The following is a 13,585-nucleotide window of genomic DNA, read 5'->3' on the forward strand; positions in this document are numbered from 1 at the left end:
GAGCCACGAAGGCTACCGCCCAGTCTATTGGCTGTGCCATGGCTAACTTGACTGTTCTCGAGCGCCATCTGTGGTTAACTCTGACGGAGATGAAGGACGCGGATAAGGCGCCATTTCTCGACGCGCCTATCTCCACCAGCGGGCTGTTTGGACCGGCGGTTAAGGGTTTCGCCGAACGCTTCACTGAGGCCCAGAACGCTTCACAAGCTATGCGCCATTTCCTGCCCAAGCGCTCCAGCTCATCGCAGAGCAGACAGAGACCACCACAGCCGCAGCGGGCTAGAACAGCTCCCACCGCCTCTCAGCCCGCGCCTCAGGCTGACGCTCGACGCCGCTCGCGCTCTCACAACCGCAAGCCGCCTTCTGAGCGACGGGGTTCTCGGCCCAAGATTGTGCTGAACCCTGAGCCTCGAAAGCCGTCCTAGCCACAGGAATGAGAAGAGAGGGTGCGTGTCTCGCAACAGCCGGACCACTCTCTCTGCAAAAGCTCAAACATTACCCAGTCCCCTTACAGGCGGCTGGATATGTCCATACAGCAGTCAATGGGCCAGTCAAAGAGCTCGCTCACCTGCAAACAAAGATATGCCGAAATGGGTATTGAATATAGTAAAGCACGGATACTAGCTCCAGTTCGCTCGCAGACCACCACGTTTTACGACTGTGGTCGAGACGAAAGTGAGAAAGGAGTGTTCACATGTTCTACGTACCAAGGTGCGCAAACTAATAGAAAAGGGCGCTGTGGAAACTGTTCCCCCCTCTATGAGCGAGGAAGGTTTTTACAGCCGCTATTTTCTCGTCCCGAAAAAGGATGGCGGTCTCCGCCCCATCCTAGATCTCAGACACATGAAAAAAGCACTAATGATTCGCTCGTTCAGAATGTTAACAAACAAGCATATCCTCGCGCAAGTACGCCCAAGAGATTGGTTTCTCTCAGTGGATCTGAAAGATGCTTACTTTCACATTCCAATAGCGCCTCATCACAGGCCGTTTCTGAGATTCGCTTTCGAGGGACAGTCTTACCAGTACACAGCACTTCCGTTCGGCCTGTCCCTGGCTCCCCGTACATTCACGAAATGTATGGATGCAGCACTTTCCCCCTTGAGACGAAGGGCAGTGCGAATACTGAATTATCTCGACGATTGGCTGGTCCTTGCACAATCAGAGAGTCAGTTAATAACACACAGATCTTGGTGTGCGCGCGCGCCCCCGTCAAGCGTTTTCAGAGGATGCTCGGTCTCATGGCCTCAGCATCGGCCGTACTCCAGCTAGGATTGTTGCATATGCACCCTCTTCAACGCTGGCTCAAGAGCCGCGTCCCTACTCACGCGTGGTGTTCGGGCCACCTTTTAATCAGAGCGAACCACGGCTGTATAAAAGCCCTGACGCACTGGAAAGCCGCCGACTGGTACCAGTCAGGCGTGAGTCTGGGTGTGAACACAAGGAGAAAGATGATAACGACAGATGCCTCCAAAATAGGTTGGGGGGCCCTTTACGAGGGCAGGCCTGTCTCCGGCTTTTGGTCAAACCCGGAGAAGCGCCTACACATAGACTGTCTGGAGATGAAAGCGGTCGCTTTGGCTCTCAGAGCCCTGCTTCCACATCTAAAAAACGAACACGTCCTGGTCCGAATGGACAACATGACGGTAGTGTCGTACATAAATCGCCAGGGTGGACTCAGGTCGAGCTCCATGCATTCAATGGCCAGGAGACTCATCTTATGGTCCCAGCACAACTTGCGCTCGCTGAGTACAGCGCATGTGCCAGGCGCGCTGAACCAGGGGGCAGACATGCTATCCATAGACAAGATTCTCCCAGGAGAATGGGCTCTCAACCCGCTGACGATTCAGTGGTTATGGAAAACCTTTGGCAAAGCGGAGATCGACCTCTTCGCCTCCAAGGAGAACGCGCACTGCTCTCTTTTCTTCATGAAAAGCACGGAGGCACTCACCCAGAGCTGGCCGAGCTGCCCCTTATATGCCTTTCCCCCGATCGCGATGCTGCCACAGGTCATCAGTCGGGTCAGAGAAGAGAAAAACGCAGTGCTTCTGATAGCCCCACTCTGGAAGAACCAAACATGGTTTCCAGATCTGATGCAAATGCAATCTGCACCACGGCCGATTCCACTGAGGCCAGACCTCCTCAGTCAGGCCAGCGGGATGATATTTCATCCCCGCTCCGATCTGTGGGCCCTTCATGCATGGCCCCTCAACGGGTTCCCAGGAACCTCACGAGCGGAGCACTAAAAACCATCGCTGAGGCGCGGGCGCCCTCCACGAGACGCTTATATTCCCAGAAATGGAAAGTGTTCAGTGACTGGTGTAATGCCAAGGGCCTGAACCCTGAAACATGCGAGATTACGAACGTACTCGCTTTTCTACAAGGGCTTCTGGAGGCGGGCCGCGCCCCCTCCACGCTCAAAGTATATGTGGCGGCCATCACAGCGTCACACGACCCTGTAATGGAAGGTCCATTGGGAAGAAACGACCTAATTATTCGTTTCCTAAGGGGCGCTAGGAGGATGAACCCTTCACGCCCCCCCTCAGTGCCGATCTGGGACCTAGCTACTGTCCTAGACGCTCTTAAAGGGCCCCCGTTCGAACCACTCCGAACCGTGCACCTTAAACAGCTCTCGCTTAAGACTGCGCTCTTGCCGGCACTCGCCTCGGTCAAGAGAGTGGGCGACCTGCACGCGCTTTCGACAAGCGCTGCCTGCCTAGAATTCGGACCTAACGACTGCAGGGTCGTCCTTAGACCGAAACACGGGTATATTACTAAAGTGCTCACCACTCCCTTCAGAGCACAGGTTATCTCCCTAACTGCGCTATCGTCTCCAGCAGACGAACACGACGCTAATCTACTCTGCCCCGTTAGGGCTCTCAGAGTGTATTTGGAGCGTTCTGCCCTATTCAGACAGACAGAACAACTGTTTGTATGCTTTGGCGGCCGTACGAAAGGTTCCGCCGTTTCAAAGCAGAGAATCTCTCACTGGATAGTTGAGGCTATAGCACTGGCTTATGAAGCTAAGGGACTTCAATTCCCCTGGGGAGTCAAAGCACACTCCACCAGGAGTGTGGCTTCTTCCTGGGCATGGTCGAGCGGGATACCGATCGAGGATATTTGTGCGGCGGCAGGCTGGGCCTCACCGTCCATATTTATCAGGTTCTACAACCTACAGGTCCCGACATTGCATTCCAATGTACTATCAGCATGATGCTAGTTGAACTACGAGTTCGTATCTAGATTATGTATGTGCTTGTGTCACACTGAGCGCCTTCTAGCCGCTCTGTATTTTTTAGCACATATAAAGCTCGCCTCTGCCGGCTAGTTGGATGATAACTTTGCTTTTCAGCTCAGGCAACTGCCTCTGGCTATCATAAGGCGAAGTTCAGCACGCACGGCGTTTTGCATGGTGTTCCCATAGCGTAAGCTACTTACGCAATAGGAGAGACCTCTCGAAAGGGAACGACTCGGTTACTAAGGTAACCTCGGTTCCCTGAGAGGAGGGAACGAGTATTGCGTAAGCTGCTGTGCTTGTGCTTGGTTAGTTCGCTTCAGTCGTTTTAACCTAAAGAACTCTCATGACGGGGCGCCCAATAAATAGCTCTTGGCCACGCCCATCTTGGCGGGCTCTGACTCGCGCGGGCGCGAAGCGCGCTCATTGGTCGCGCATTCAGAGTCGTCCCGTCATTGGTTCGAGCAAGTTGCCGCAGCACAGCCAATGACCGAGCTTCCTTCGTTCATTGCTGTCAGCTGTGCAGCTGCAATGCGTTTTACATAAAGACTTCAATATTCTCGAGAAAAGGAGTTTTCCCATAGCGTAAGCTACTTACGTAATACTCGTTCCCTCCTCTCAGGGAACCGAGGTTACGTTAGTAACCGAGTCATTTTATTGCTTCCTCTGGTTTTTTTTTTGTGTGTGTGTGTGTGTGTGTGTGTGTGTGTGTGTGTGTGTGTGTGTCAGCATGTACTGATATTAAGCCAACATCATGTCAGATATACTGTACACACACACACACACACCATCTGACTGACATCATGTTTCGTTCTGTTTGTGTTGATGAGTCAGCTGTGTAATAATGGCCAAACATATTGAAAATCAACACAATAGACATCATGCATGATTATTACCAACATCATCATGGCGTTTATTATCTGATCTCGGATCCTGTTCTTCAGATCCGGGTTTCTCCTGTTTCTCCGGCTCAGGAATCCTCATCTCAGTGTTCCTGACCCAACTCTCCAGAACCCAGCTGTTTTAAACGGACTCCCAGAGCAAATGTCTTATTGCTCAGAGTTCACTCTTTTAAAGCTCAGGAATCTAAACCCAAAACTGTAAATTGTGCATCAATTTAACATCAAATGTGTTCTTTTATCAGTTTTCTGGGCTTGTTTTGTTTGTTGCATGGATTGCTCAGCTAAACAGGAGTGTGTTTCCCAAAAGCATCGTTAGCCAACTATGTTTGCAAGTTCCATCGTTATCAGCAGTTCATCAAGTCTGTGTTTCCCGAAACCATCGTTCAAACAAACATTCGCAATCAGCACCGCAGAGGTGTGTGTGTGAACGACAGATCTCGAGCTGCGGTTAGAAGAAGAGTTTCTAGTTTTCATGACATGTGGACTCAAACCTAGCCTGACGTCACTATACTCAGATTCTAGTCAGCATGTGAGTCTGAAACTGCTCCGCTGGGCTGTGATTATGGGGTGTGTGTCAACCGAACCAGGAAATGAAAGGCCTCTGCACTCAATTGGATAGACCTAGAACCATAGACAGTAAAAGAAATGGACACAGCGACCCCATTGATTTCAACGGTGAAGACTGAAGCCCGCTTATAGCACTCACTTCCTGATGGCTGAGCGACTGCAGGCTCAAACTGAGCGTGACGACAGTCTGACAGCTGTAAATCTTCTAGTAGCTGTGGCAAGACAAATCTGAATCACCTAATTCCTCAAAAATGTTGTTGAAATATTTTGTCTCATTGCTTTTATGGACTCTATCTATGGGTTTCTCCCTTGACTTTATGCCTCTATGTCCCCCAATTGCCTCATAGACAGTAAAAGATTGCCTGCGAGCTTCTCCTCCTGTCTATACGGTAATTTCACTATTGTGTGACAGAGAGTCGCGTGGTTATGACGCAATAGTTTGCCTATTTTTACAAAAACGGACAAATAATGGACAAATGAAGTCTTTGGACGCCTCATATGTAAAGTGATTCGCTGTCAAAGTGACGCCAAAATGAATGGGATTCAATGGAATGCTAACAGCAGGTGAAGTTCTGCTACAATGGCGGCTCCCGCGAGGCTTCAGTTTCCGGCTGATGGATTACACCCTTGCCTGGAACCAATCAGAGCAACGGAGTAGGTGATGTGTTTAGAGATAGATTAAACTTTTTCCGAATCCCGTAGGAAGGACGGTAGGGTTTGTCACTAGGTGCTACTCTCTGCATTAAGATTCTTTATGAATACGGGCCCAGATCGGCTCTGAAACCCCAGATCGGCTCAAAAAGCCCAGATCAGCTCTGAAACCCCAGATCAGCTCTAAAACCCCAGATCAGCTCTAAAACCCCAGATCAGCTCTAAAACTCCAGATCAGCTCTAAAACTCCAGATCAGCTCTAAAACTCCAGATCGTTCTAAAACCCCAGATCAGTTGTAAAAGCCAAGATCAGTTCTAAAACCCCAGATCAGTTCTAAAACCCCAGATCGGCTCTAAAACCCCAGATCAGTTCTAAAACCCCACATCGGCTCTAAAACCCCACATCGGCTCTAAAACCTCAGATCAGTTCTAAAACCCCAGATCAGTTCTAAAACCCCAGACCGGTTCTAAAACCCAAGATCAGCTCTTAAACCCCAGATCAGCTCTAAACCCCAGATCAGCTCTAAAACCCTAGATCGGCTCTAAAAGTCCAGGGTCCTCATTTATAACCGTTGCGTACGCACAAAACAGTCCCTGAAAGAGGCGTACGCCACTTCCGACGCACAAGTTGTGATTTATAAAAACAAACTTGACGGGAAAATTGGCGCACCTGCACGCAAACTCTGACCCATGCGTACGAACATTTTGGAGATGGAGCAGTTTGGTGACACCGATGGTGAGCTGGAGTTACATGTCTTTTTGGTCACTTTTAGACAGAAAATCTAACAAAATTATACATTTACAGAAAGATAATACAAATATAATTTCACTCACCAAGCCTATAACATGAAGCAAACATCCATCCCTTCTTAAATGTCCGCGCCAGCAAGCGCGTTGGGCCGTTTAGTGAAACTGACGCATATATAGCATCTAAAGCCCAATTTATACTTCTGCGTAGAACTTACGCCGTAGCTACGGCGTAGGCTGTGTGTAGCACGCGTACCCTTCGGCGTACCCTGACGTGCACCTCTCCAAAAATGTAACAACGCGTCAATTCTACGCGAACGCAAGCGCTGTGATTGGTCTGCTCAAACCGCTCCCTCGGGTTTCACATGCTCCCTCTGCGTGCGTCAACGCGGACAACGACGCAGAAGTAAATTAAAACCAAAGCGTAGTCTACGGCGTAGAGGCTCCGGCGTAGGTCCGACGCAGAAGTATAAATCAGCCTTTACGCATCTAAAACCGTAAATCTTCTTTAAGTCCTAATCATAAATGCATTTCATGTTCACAATGACAGTTTAAATAAATAAAAGAATGATTTAAACTTTGTTTTACTTCTGTTGTAAAGATTTAGATTAAATTTGCCATTCTGATTAATGGAGTTAAACACTTAAATTAGGCCTACATGAAATCATTACTGAGGAGTTACAACATTTTTTATATTCAATAAATATAAATATTTGTTGTGGATGCAATGCTTTTGAACACTTTTCCTCTGGCATGCTGTGTTTTAATGTTTTAACTACAGAGAAAATTGCTTATCATGATAATAGCAGATTGTCTGAGAAAATAGTTTTGTGCAAATAATTCACAAGGTCTATCTGTTTCCATTAAAAACATAAATCAATTAAATCAATTAAAAATAAACTTTCTCCGAAATGTATTTTACACTATTTGATTTATTTATTCAAAAACAAGGCAAGGATAGGGTACTAAATGATTTTTATTAATGTAACTAATGTGGCAGCACATCCGCATTTAATATTTTCCTAATGTCTTGTACCTAAACATGTTATCACGTGGATGAATAATCATATGCAAATGATATGCAGATGAGGATATGCATGGTAAAACTAGGCGTTGTTAGCTCCATATATGGTTGTTTCGGGGAGGAGACGCATGTGCGCACAATCTTCCGCCAACTGGAATTTATAAAGTGAATTCTGCGCAGGTTCCGGCGTACGCACGGTTTTATAAGTCTGAATATTTTTATGCGCACGCCATTTTTGTCTTTCTGGCGCACGTACACTTTTAATAAGGATCCTACGCACAGTTTTATAAATGAGGCCCCATATCGGCTCTTAAACCCCAGATCGGCTCTAAAAGTCCAGATCGGCTCTTAAAACCCAGATCAGCTCTTAAACCCCAGATCACTGATAAACCATCAGTGGTGGTTTAATGTTGGTTTTAATGTAACAAACATGGAATCAAAACCAAGGAGGATGAGCAAGACCAACTGGACAGAGGAACAGTGTTTACTGTTAGCCCATTTAGTGGATGAACACAAGGCCATACTTAAAGGAAAATTCGTGCCGGGTGTCAATCTATAGCGTCTTATTAACTCACTGTCATCCATTGTCTGCAACTATTTTCTTCTCCCTATTCGTCTTACTGCCATTTTCTCCTCTGCTAAAGAAACTCTTAAGCCTCTTAAAAGTCCTTCTCCGTACTCCTAACAATTTTGACCTTAAGACCTCTTTTAAGGGTTAAGATGCTTTCTGAATTACCTTTTTCTTTACTAGGATTTTTTCTTTAGTTGTAAGAGTAAACGCCCACATTTCTAAGAATTTTCTTAGAATTTTGTCACTAGGAGCTACTCTTTGCATTAAGATTCTTTATGAATACGGGCCCAGATCGGCTCTAAAAGTCTTGATCAGCTCTGAAACCCCAGATCGGCTCTTAAACCCCAGATCGGCTCTAAAACCCCAGATCGGTTCTAAAACCCCAGATCGGTTCTAAAACCCCAGATCGGCTCTGAAACCCCAGATCGGCTCTGAAACCCCAGATCAGCTCTAAAAGCCCAGATCGGCTCTAAAAGTCTAGATCAGCTCTGAAACCACAGATCAGCTCTTAAACCCCAGATCAGCTCTAAAAGCCCAGATCGGCTCTAAAAGTCTAGATCGGCTCTAAAAGTCTAGATCGGCTCTGAAACCCCAGATCGGCTCTGAAACCCCAGATCGGCTCTTAAACCCCAGATCAGCTCTTAAACCCCAGATCAGCTCTAAAAGTCTAGATCGGCTCTGAAACCCCAGATCGACTCTTAAACCCCAGATCGGCTCTTAAACCCCAGATCAGCTCTTAAACCCCAGATCAACTCTAAAAGCCCAGATCAGCTCTTAAACCCCAGATCAGCTCTTAAACCCAGATCGGCTCTAAAAGTCTAGATCAGCTCTGAAATCCCAGATCAGCTCTTAAACCCCAGATCAGCTCTAAAAGCCCAGATCAGCTCTTAAACCCCAGATCAGCTCTGAAATCCCAGATCGGCTCTTAAACCCCAGATCAGCACTTAAACCCCAGATCGGCTCTAAAAGCCCAGATCAGCTCTAAAACCCCAGATCAGCTCTAAACCCCAGATTAGCTCTAAAACCCCTGATCGGCTCTAAAAGTCTAGATCAGCTCTGAAATCCCAGATCGGCTCTTAAACCCCAGATCAGCTCTGAAACCCCAGATCAGCTCTAAAAGCCCAGATCAGCTCTTAAACCCCAGATCAGCTCTAAAAGCCCAGATCGGCTCTAAAAGTCTAGATCAGCTCTGAAACCCCAGATCAGCTCTTAAACCCGAGGTCAGCTCTTAAACCCCAGATCAGCTCTTAAACCCCAGATCAGCTCTAAAAGCCCAGATCAGCTCTAAACGCCCAGATCGGCTCTAAAAGTCTAGATCAGCTCTGAAACCCCAGATCGACTCTTATACCCCAGGTCGGCTATTAAACCCCAGATCAACTCTAAAAGCCCAGATCAGCTCTTAAACCCCAGATCAGCTCTAAAACCCACATCGGCTCTAAAAGTCTAGAACAGCTCTGAAATCCCAGATCGGCTCTTAAACCCCAGATCAGCTCTAAAAGCCCAGATCTGCTCTAAGAGCCAAGATCAGCTCTTAAACCCCAGATCAGCTCTTAAACCCCAGATCAGCTCTAAAAGCCAAGATCAGCTCTTAAACCCCAGATCAGCTCTTAAACCCCAGATCAGCTCTAAAAGCCCAGATCAGCTCTAAAAGCCCAGATCGGCTCAAAAAGTCTAGATCGGCTCTGAATCCCCAGATCGGCTCTTAAACCCCAGATCAGCTCTAAAAGCCCAGATCAGCTCTAAAAGCCCAGATCGGCACTTAAACCCCAGATCAGCTCTAAAAGCCCAGATCGGCTCTAAAAGTCTAGATCAGCTCTGAAATCCCAGATCGGCTCTTAAACCCCTGATCAGCTCTTAAACCCCAGATCAGCTCTTAAACCCCAGATCAGCTCTAAAAGCCCAGATCAGCTCTTAAACCCCAGATCAGCTCTAAAAGCCCAGATCGGCTCTAAAAGTCTAGATCAGCTCTTAAACCCCAGGTCGGCTCTTAAACCCCAGATCAGCTCTAGAACCCAGATCGGCTCTAAAAGTCTAGATCGGCTCTTAAACCCCAGATCGGCTCTTAAACCCCAGATCAGCTCTAAAAGCCCAGATCAGCTCTAAAAGCCCAGATCAGCTCTTAAACCCCAGGTCGGCTCTTAAACCCCAGATCAGCTCTAGAACCCAGATCGGCTCTAAAAGTCTAGATCAGCTCTTAAACCCCAGATCGGCTCTTAAACCCCAGATCAGCTCTAAAAGCCCAGATCAGCTCTAAAAGCCCAGATCAACTCTTAAACCCCAGATCAGCTCTTAAACCCCAGATCAGCTCTAAAAGCCCAGATCGGCTCTAAAAGTCTAGATCAGCTCTGAAACCCCAGATCAGCTCTTAAACCCCAGATCAGCTCTAAAAGCCCAGATCAGCTCTGAAACCCCAGATCAGCTCTTAAAACCCAGATCGGCTCTTAAACCCCAGATCAGCTCTAAAAGCACAGATCAGCTCTAAACCCCAGATCAGCTCTAAAACCCCAGATCGGCTCTAAAACCCCAGATCGGCTCTGAAACCCCAGATCGGCTCTTAAACCCCAGATCAGCTCTTAAACCCCAGATCAGCTCTTAAAGCCCAGATCGGCTCTAAAAGTCTAGATCAGCTATGAAACCCCAGATCGACTCTTATACCCCAGGTCGGCTATTAAACCCCAGATCAGCTCTGAACCCCCAGATCAGCTCTTAAACCCCAGATCAGCTCTTAAACCCCAGATCAGCTCTAAAAGTCTAAATCGGCTCTGAAACCCCAGATCGGCTCTAAAAGTCTAAATCGGCTCTGAAACCCCAGATCGGCTCTTAAACCCCAGATCAGCTCTTAAACCACAGATCAGCTCTAAAATCCCAGATCGGCTCTAAAAGTCTAGATCAGCTCTGAAACCCCAGATCAGCTCTTAAACCCCAGATCAGCTCTAAAAGCCCAGATAAGCTTTTAAACTCCAGATCAGCTCTAAAAGCCCAGATCGGCTCTAAAAGTCTAGATCAGCTCTGAAACCCCAGATCGGCTCTAAAACCCCAGATCAGTTCTAAAAGCCAAGATCAGTTCTAAAAGCCCAGATCAGCTCTTAAACCCCAGATCAGCTCTAAAAGCCCAGATCGGCTCTAAAAGCCCAGATCGGCTCTAAAAGTCTAGATCAGCTATGAAACCCCAGATCGACTCTTACACCCCAGGTCGGCTATTAAACCCCAGATCAACTCTAAAAGCCCAGATCAGCTCTTAAACCCCAGATCAGCTCTAAAAGCCCAGATCGGCTCTAAAAGCCCAGATCGGCTCTAAAAGTCTAGATCAGCTATGAAACCCCAGATCGACTCTTACACCCCAGGTCGGCTCTTAAACCCCAGATCAGCTCTAAAAGCCCAGATCAGCTCTTAAACCCCAGATCAGCTCTAAAAAACCAGATCGGCTCAAAAAGTCTAGATCGGCTCTTAAACCCCAGATCGGCTCTAAAAGCCCAGATCGGCACTTAAACCCCAGATCAGCTCTAAAAGCCCAGATCGGCTCTAAAAGCCTAGATCAGCTCTGAAATCCCAGATCGGCTCTTAAACCCCTGATCAGCTCTTAAACCCCAGATCAGCTCTTAAACCCCAGATCAGCTCTAAAAGCCCAGATCAGCTCTTAAACCCCAGATCAGCTCTAAAAGCCCAGATCGGCTCTAAAAGTCTAGATCAGCTCTTAAACCCCAGATCGGCTCTTAAACCCCAGGTCGGCTCTTAAACCCCAGATCAACTCTTAAAGCCCAGATCAGCTCTTAAAACCCAGATCAGCTCTAGAACCCAGATCGGCTCTAAAAGTCTAGATCAGCTCTTAAACCCCAGATCGGCTCTGAAACCCCAGATCAGCTCTAAAAGCCCAGATCGGCTCTAAAAGTCTAGATCAGCTCTGAAACCCCAGATCAGCTCTGAAACCCCAGATCAGCTCTTAAACCCCAGATCAGCTCTTAAACCCCAGATCGGCTCTGAAAGCCCAGATCGGCTCTTACACCCCAGATCAGCTCTAAAACCCCAGATCAGCTCTTAAACCCCAGATCGGCTCTAAAAGTCTAGGGCCCGTTTGTATAAAACTTCTAAGAAATGCTCTTAAGAATAGCCTTAAGCTTAGACTTAAGTGTCAAAAAATACTTAGTAAAAAGTAGGACTTCTCTAAGAGTAGGAGACTTTTATAAAGCAGCTAAAAGCAACTTTCAGTAAAGTATAAGACTGATTCTTAAGTGCTGACTGAAGTGGCACTTAAGTGCTGCAAACTAAGGACTACAATGTTGTTAACCCAAAATGGCCGCCCTTAATCACTAATTAAGCCAATAGTGAACCAGCAAGGGTGAGGTCACAGCAGCATGACACCAATCATTTAATGTAATTATAATAAAATAATTTAATTAAGACACTGAAACTTTAATATTTAAATGTATTTTTTTTAAATTGCTTTGTGCCAAATTATCACAAATTAGTATTGAAGGAAAACTGACAGATTCACCCTTTATTCAAATAGTATTAAAAATGTGTTAAATATTTTGTAAGCGTAATTGTGTAGTTGTGCCTGGAGTCAATTGTGTATTTGTGATAACACAATGAAACATTCCAAATTGTACAGACATAATTTTTAGCCAGGCTGTCATACAAAAAATTTATGAACACGTGAAAAAACAACAAAGGACAATTAAATATGTTGCAGACAATGTATGATTTTTTTTCTCCTGTGAGCTTTTTAGTTTTTCTAAAACCTGTAGCTGTAGTTTGCCCTTTTTTGTCACTTAATATTCAACAATATTATTGATCTCCTGCATTGACACCATTATATGAGAACAGAACTGAGCTGGACGATGACATCACTGTTTTCACCAGAGTGTAAATAAATGAACTAAATAGATAACTAATGATTTTTAGAGTGAAAATTAAAGCTTTAACGTAAGTTTCTGCCAGGAAGACTAAATTATCACGTCACTTAAGTCCGCTCGGTAACGTTACAAAGCGGACCTAACAGTAGGCCTACTGATCCACATGTCCGTGCGACACTTCTGTCGTGCCGCACTCCACTTTGGGGACGTTCGAAAAGTCCCTTGTTTGCCTTTTAATCTATCCAATCGTGTTCTAATACTTGTAGTATAAAAGATCGGTAGGCCTACTTACACACGTCCGAGTTGGAAGATGCTGGCGCCTACATTCCCCTGCATCCTACCCATCACCACCAGGATTGTCCCTTCCCATACGGTCCCTCCCGGGGGTCCTTCATCTGTCCATACCTCATACCTCCCGGGGTTCCTTCATCTGTCCATACCTCATACCTCCCGGGGGTCCTTCATCTGTCCATACCTCATACCTCCCGGGGTTCCTTCATCTGTCCATACCTGTGCCCCTGCCTTCATCCTCAGCCAGAAAATGCAGTTTCCGTACCCTCGGATCGCGAGTTACGGACGCAACTTTATAACACTTTATAACACAATACGTGCTTGCTGGGCTGTTAATAAATGTATATTCTTTGTCTACAGAAATAAAAGTGACTTGAAATAATTGTGTCAGATAAATACAGTCTCTAAGTTTAGTGTTTTGTTCTTCCCTCATATTTTAAAATATTGAAAAAATATAAATATAAAAATATTTTCCTCATAATTTGATGGTTTAAGCAAACTTGTAGGGTCATTTAAAAAAAAAAACTCTGCACATCACTTTTGGTCACCACTGTATATTTGGTGTGGTCAGTGTCACAATTGTGCTATTCAAGAGCCTGCTAACTGTGGACTGAAGGGCCCAGAGTCATCACAGCATCACTGCTGCATTCCAGTTGCCAAAAAATATAATTATTACTTTAATTTCATTGCTATAAAATTTCTTAAAGGTAAGTTAAAAAAAGAATACCTTGATGATTAAACTTTTTT

The sequence above is a fragment of the Siphateles boraxobius genome, unplaced genomic scaffold (assembly GCF_051911475.1).
Source record: "Siphateles boraxobius isolate OS27281-9 unplaced genomic scaffold, OSU_SipBor_1 97, whole genome shotgun sequence".
NCBI lineage: Eukaryota > Metazoa > Chordata > Actinopteri > Cypriniformes > Leuciscidae > Siphateles > Siphateles boraxobius.